This window comes from Thamnophis sirtalis, unplaced genomic scaffold (assembly GCF_051295495.1).
Source record: "Thamnophis sirtalis isolate CommonGarterSnake01/CBP01778 unplaced genomic scaffold, rThaSir2_p1.2 scaffold_13, whole genome shotgun sequence".
NCBI classification, from domain to species: domain Eukaryota; kingdom Metazoa; phylum Chordata; class Lepidosauria; order Squamata; family Natricidae; genus Thamnophis; species Thamnophis sirtalis.
Window position 1 is genome coordinate 16,836,335 of NW_028261393.1, and position 7,396 is coordinate 16,843,730.

Here is a 7,396-nt window from a genome sequence, read left to right on the forward strand (position 1 = left end):
GCACCTTGTCTAAGAAATGCCGTTACTAGTACCGCAAACATCCAGAAGGTGGCGGTCTTGAACTGAGAAATGTTCATATGCTCCGGCGTCATAGAACCAATGCACAAGTAGCATACAGTCATTTTAATTCAGGGCTATTTTAAGATACTAATCGATTCCTCTGATTTCAGACAATTGAAAATGTTTGGCCCCACTGCTAAAGAAACAGCATCCCACGGGTAGCCCTCAACTTGCAACAGTTCATTTAGTGACCTTTCGAACTTACAACAGCACTGAAAAAGGGACTTATGACCATTTTTCACATTTACGACCATTGCAGAATCCCCATGGTCAGGGGATCAGAATCCAAACGCTTGGCAACTGACTCATATTTATGACCACTGCAGTGTCCCAGAGTCATGCGATCCCCTTTTGCAACCTCCTGGCAAGCAAAGTCGATGGGGAAGCCGGATTCACTTAACAACCGTGTTGCTGACTTAACGACCGCAGCGATTCACTTAGCAAGGAAGGTGGTAAAATGCGGCAAAAAACCCACTTAACAAATGTCCCTCTTAGCAACAGAAATCTTGGGCTCCATTGTGCTCATAATGGAATGACCTGCAGTTGCCTTCAGATTCCCTTGCGTCTTTCAGTCTTCATCCAGACCACTCAAACAGGAAAGGAAGACTCACGTCCTTTCACAGACATGGCTCAGTTCAGTTCCCAACAATCGTCACCTTTGGCCAGGTTGACAGAAGCTGCTGGGATCAACATCCGGAAGATCGCAGGTTCTGCCCGCTTGCAGAACGGCAGGGAAATGTCCTCTTTTGAACTCTGACTGCCTCCCGTGGCTTTTTATTTCTTTCACAGGAGTCCCATCTTGGCAAGTGGCGGCATCTGACTGAACCTGTACGGAGTCAGAAGCTAAGTACCATCAAGTCTGGTTAATATTCAGAGACAACCTGGGAATTCTAAGGATCTGGGCTAGAAGGTGAAGTAGGAAAAAAGAAGCCAATGCAATCCTAAGCTGCATTAATAGAGGGGTAGAATCAGTGGTGGGTTGCAGGCGGTACGTCCCGGTACGGAGCACTGGGTACCGTTCTGGGAGGGCCCACCCGCCCGCCTGCCCGTTAAAGCCTTCGGCGCTTCTGCACCAAGCAGCTGGAGCATCGTGGAGGCAGGTAAGCGCCCATGTGGCCAACGCCGGGCCCCTTCCAACCAGGATCCGGAACCCACCACTGGATAGAATCAAGATCACACGAAGTGTTAATACCACTTTATAATGCCTTGGTAAGGCCACACTTGGAACACTGCATTCAATTTTGGTTGCAACACTATAAAAAAGATGTGAGACTCTAGAAAGAGTGCAAGAGTGCAAAAGCAACTAAGATGATTAAGGGACTGGAGGATAAAATAAATGAAGAATGGTTGCAGGAATTGGGTATGTCTAATTTAATGAAAAGAAGGACTGGGGTGATAGGGTAGCAGAGTTCCAATATCGAAAGGGCTGCCACAAAGAAAGAGGGATCAGCCTCTTCGAAGCAGCTGAAGGTAGGACAAGAAGCAGCAGATGGAAGCTAATCAGGGAGAGAACCAGCCTAGAAATAAAGAGAAATTTCTTTTGAGAGTAAGAACAATTTAATCTGTAGAACGGATTGCCTTCAGAAGCCGGAGGTGCTCCATCACTGGAGGTTTTCAAGAAGAGATTGGACAAACACTTCTCTGAAATAGTATAGGGCCTCCTGCTTGAGCAGGGGGTTTGACTAGAAGACCTCCAAGGTCCCTTCCAACTCTTTGATTCTGCTGTACCCAAAAACTGCGGACAGCCATTTCCGAATCATGATGAAGGAAACTTCATAACCCAACCTTGAGTCAAGCTGATTTATGTATTTATTATTTTATTTTATTTTAGTTAGTTAGTTAGTTTGTCACACGTACAAGATAACAAGAATAAGGATAAACATGAATAAGAACACAGGAAATGGGTACAAATCAATGGGGACAGTAGGACAGGGACGTTAGGCACCCTGGTGTGCTAATGCACGTCCCCTACTGACCTCTTGGGAATGGGGTGAGGTAAAGAATAGACAGTTTAAGGCAGTGTTTCTCAACCTTAGCGACTTTAAATCCTGTGGACTTCAACTCCCAGAATTCCCCAGCCAGCTTTGCTGGCTGGGGGATTCTGGGAGTTGAAGTCCACAGGATTTAAAGTCGCCAAGGTTGAGAAACACAGGTTTAAGGTTAAAGTTATGGGGATTTGAGGATGCAACAACAGAGTCAGGTAATTCATTAGAAGGAAGCTAACTTTTAAAAGGGAATTCCACACAGGACCGTGCTTTGTGGAAGCACCATTTCCTTACTTCCATATTGTTAGTAAAGGTCTTATATTAACTAGCAGAGATACCATCTGTGTGCACGGTATAATAAAGATGGCAATATATTTTAAACTGAGCTATGGCATCACATAAGGCTGTGATGTATTAAATGTATTATTAACATGTATTAAATCCTATAAATCAAATACCTGAGGTCTCCTAACATAGGAAGCCAGAATTAAACCACAGTTTGGTTCGGCACACACCCAATCAGTATCTTAATTAAAGGAAATGGTTAAGGAAACGTTGAACTACTCCCAATGCCAACTTTCATGGAAAAATTGGAAGAACAGTTCCTCTAGCTAAGGGGTCAGCAATCTTAAATACTCAAAGAGCCACAAAGGTCCTAACCGGAAGTCAATTCTGGAGCCGAGCAGAAGTCTGGTTTCCCCACCATAGAGTCTCCTCCTAGTGCGGCGTCCTTTTTCTTCTACCTGTCCTAACCGAAAGCCCTATCAATTGTGGAGCTGACCAGAAAACCCGCCCCTTGCCATAGAGTCTCCTTTTGGCGCATCTTGCTTCCCCCTCCCCCAAACCGGCAGCTCCTCTCAAAATTGTGGTGCTGACTGGCAACAGGGAGCCACAGCAGAGGAATGAAAGAGCCACATGCGGCTCCAGAGCAGCAGCTAGCTGACCCCTGCTCTAGCTGCCTAGATGGTGAGGTCTCAGCTATCACTGTTTATATTCTCCTGCATCAATATATCCTGGATTGACTTGTGATGACTGTTACTTGTTTGTGGCCAAAAGGCAGGCAAAACATGCGGGTGTTGTGTAATTTACCTGCAAGTAGAATTCAGAAACAATGACACATTGGGTATTGGCACTTGCCGTTCTTGTGTATTTGTGTTTCATTTGTACTGTAGGATTGACATTTGTTTGTTTTTACACATGGGGGGGGGGACAAACTGCCTCAGGTGAGTCAGATCAGCTCACCTGCTGCTGTACCTGTATCCAGGTGTGCGGTGGCACATTCTTCAAAATGTCTTTGGGTTTTCTTGCCATTCGGAATCCCAGAACGGTAGCTGAATCTCCAGAAAAGACTCCAGAAGAAAATGACAAAGTGTTTCCTTATTTTTTGCTAAGAAAAATGATGACACCTATTAGGACATAAAGAATCCGACTCGCCTCAGGGTAGACTTTATCTTGTACATTGTGAAGTTCAAAAACTTTCCAGAAAGATAGCAGCAAACTACTTCCATATTAGAGGCAAGTAAATGTAAGAGTGTCTATAGAGTTATCAGAAATGGACATGGATTCAACCTTTTTTTTCCTTAGCACTACTGCTTTGTTATATTTCCTTATTGTAAGAATAGAATAGAATAGAATTCGTTGGAAGGGACCTTGGAGGTCTTCTAGTCCAGTGGTCTCCAACCTTGGCAACTTTAAGACCTGTGGACTTCAACTCCCAGAGTTCCGCAGCCAGCAAAGCTGGCTGAGGAACTCTAGGAGTTGAAGTCCACAAGTCTTAAAGTTGCCAAGGTTGGAGACCACTGTTCTAGTCTAACCTCCTTCTAGTCTAGTGTAGGCAGGAAACCTTACACAACTTCAGACAAATGGTTATCCAACATCTTCTTAAAAACTCCCAGTGTTGGAGCCTTCACAACTTCTGAAGATAAACTGTTCCACTGATCAATTGTTCTAGCTGTCAGGAAATTTCTCCTTAGTTCTAGGTTGGTTCTCTCTTTGATTAATTTCCACCCATTGTTTCTTGTCCTGCCTTCAGGTGCTTTGGAGAATAGCTTGATTCCCTCTTCTTTGTAGCAACCCCTGAAATATTGGAACACTGCTTCCATGTCACCCCCAGTCATGACAGCAGTGTTCCAATATCAGTAGAAACTATCTGGATTGTTTAACTGAAGACTACTACAAACATTTGATGATGAGAACCATTTTGTTCTAGTACAGAGCTCTCCAAACTTGTTCGCTTCAACTCCCAGAATTGGCTGGCTGAGGAATTCTGGGAATTGAAATCTACAAGTCTTAAAGTTGCCAAGTTTGGAGACCCCTGGTTTGGTGGTTAAGGTACCAGGCTAGAAAAGCAGGAGACTCTGAGTTCAGGTCCAACGTTAGCCACAAAAGCCAGCTAGATGACCTTGGGCCAGTCATTCTCTCTCAGCCCGACCCACCTCACAGAGTTGTTGTTGTGGAGGAAAGAGGAGGAAGTTGTGTTGGATATGTTCCCCATCTTGAGTTATTTGTAAAAATAATAAAGGCATGATACAAATAAATACATAAAAATGTGTGCCAATATTTTTCAACTTTGGCAACTTGGCAATGGGCAAATGTCAACATCTACAACATGCTACCAGGTTTCTCCAAAAATAAGACAGGGTCTTATTTTTTTTGACCCCCGAAATAAGCACTTGGCCTTATTTTCGGGGAGGTCTTATTATTTTTGAGGTGCAGGAGGCAGTGAGTGTGGTTATCTCATGGCTGCTGCTGTGTTGCATTATTTTCAGGAAGGGCTTATTTTAGCGCATGTGCTCAAAAGCCCGATGGGGCTTATTATCCAGGGAGGTCTTATTTTCAGGGAAACAGGGTATCATATCTAGGCTTACACTGAAGATTTTTGAAATCAAATGCAACTTTTATCAGTCTTCTCCCCCTTGGTGCTTTCTATCTGCAATGCAGAGTCCTGCAATTTATTTATGTATTTATTTCCATGGCCACCTATCTCAACAACTGATCCTGGGCAGTCCAAGCAGATAACCAAGTCTTCACAGCCTTACAAAAAGCAGCCAGAGACAGGGTCACCCTGATATCTGAAGGGAAAATACTCGAGGGGGCAGGGGCTATGGAAGAGAAGTACCATCTCCTGGTCCCCACCCTTTGACAATTTCCCAAGTGATAAGACACAATAGAGTTGTTGTTGTTGTTTTAAAAAAAGAATCTCAAAAAACATTCTGGTAATACCGGATCAGAGTTAGAAAAAAAACAGGGGAGTGATTAAATGCATGCTACCCACTACATTAAGTTATGATTAGACACGTCCTTATGATTTGCATCTATACCGTGGAAGGTATTTAGCGGAACAATTATGTCCAGCTTTTTAAAATGCAGCTCAGAAGGGTGAGTGTTATGTCAATTACACAACAAAAGAAGAGCTGCATTCTCCGAAGAGGAACAAAGAACGCTGAAGGCCATATTACATTCTGTTCCCTGTTCGTGTTACCATGCTGCACAGCGGGCTCACCTCAAATAGAGCAGGGCTGGAGTGATGTATCATTCAAACAGGTCTATGTAACTGCTCGAGCTCCATCAACACCACTTTATGCTCTTCGCATCCCATAACAATATACAGTCAATAAAGGGGAAAAGATAAGAACTGTCGGTGGCGCTCAAGGAAGGACTGGAACATGAGGTGGCGTCAGTCACACGTGGAGAAGACTTTTCCTGGCGCAGCCTTCACCCCACCCCACTTGTCTGAGTCCCGTACAGACCAGGTGGCATAATATTGTATTGCAGCAGCCAGGGGGAAGGGCAAGTTAATTATTGCTGACACACGAGAGGATTAATTCAAATCTGAAAAGGTTACAGATTCGCGATGACTGAAGTAGCAGCTAAATTTTCACAGGTACTTCAATCTGTACTTATTAATTATTGATGCTAGGAAAACAGGCGTGAAAATCTCTTTTTTGGAAAGCAAGGGCTGAACCAAGGGACAGTTTTCCAGTTTAGCCCCTGTTGGCTGAGCAAATTCTTTTATTTATTATGAAATTTATAGGCCGCCCATTTCATATCACATATTCACAATTCGGGGTAGTTTTTCTGAGAGCCAGTTCCAAAACTGAAAAGAGCTTTCCAGTGGGGCCTCTCCTATATATCCAAGAATTTAGACAAACCTATTTCATGGACTGTGAAAGATGGACCATAAGGAAGGCTGAGCGCCAAAGAATGGAGGCCTTTGAACTCGGGTGCTGGGGAAGACCCCTGTGAGTCCCTTGGACTGCAAGGCAATCCAACCGGTCAGTCCTAGAGGAGATCAACCCTGACTGCTCTTTAGAAGGCCAGATCCTGAAGATGAGACTCAAATACTTTGGCCACCTAATGAGAAGGAAGGACTCCCTGGAGAAGAGCCTCATGCTGGGAAAGACTGAGGGCAAAAGAGAAGAAGGAGATGACAGAGAGAGAGGTGGCTGGATGGAGTCAGCCAAAGAAGTTGGTGTGAGCGTAAATGGACTCCAGAAGATGGTAGAGGACAGGAAGAGGGCGTTGTCCATGGGGTCACGATGGGTGGGACATGACTTTGCAACTAACAACAACATTTAATGGACTCATGATAGATGGATTTTGAATCAATAATTAATTACAGGTAGTCCTCAACTTGTAACAGTTCATTTCATGACCATTCAAAGTTACAATGTAACTGAAAACAGTCACGTATAACCATCTTTCACACTTACGACCGTTGCAGCATCCCCATGGTCACGTGACCATGCGACCAAAAATTCAGACAGGTGTCAACTGACTCATAATTTATGACGGTTGCAGTGACTGGGGAGCATGTGATCCCCTTTTGCAACCCTAACCAGCAAAGCCAATGGGGGAGCCAGATTTACTTAACAACTGTGTTGGCTAACCTAACAACCGCAGTGATTCGTCACCCAGCTTTACATCACCCCAGGGGTGAAATCTAACAGGTTCTGACCAGTTCTGGAGAACCGGTAGCGGAAATTTTGAGTACTTCAGAGAACCAGTAAATGCCACGTCTGGCTGGCCCCGCCCCCATCTATTCTCTGCCTCCCGAGTCCCAGCTGATGGGGAGGAAATGGGGATTTTGCAGTATCCTTCCCTTGCCACGCCCACCAAGCCACACCCACCAAGCCACACCCACAGAATCGATAGTAAAACAATTTGAATTTCACCACTCCATCACTCGTGTCGGGGGCACCTGTAGTGGTCCGAGCATTCTGCCAGAGAAAATAGGCTCCTGAGCTCCATTTTTGGCCGTGATGGCCTCCTGCAGCCTCCTCCAGTGAAAATGGAGCTGAGAGGGGCCACGCATGGCCCTCCCAAGCTCCATTTTTACTGGCAGAGCCACT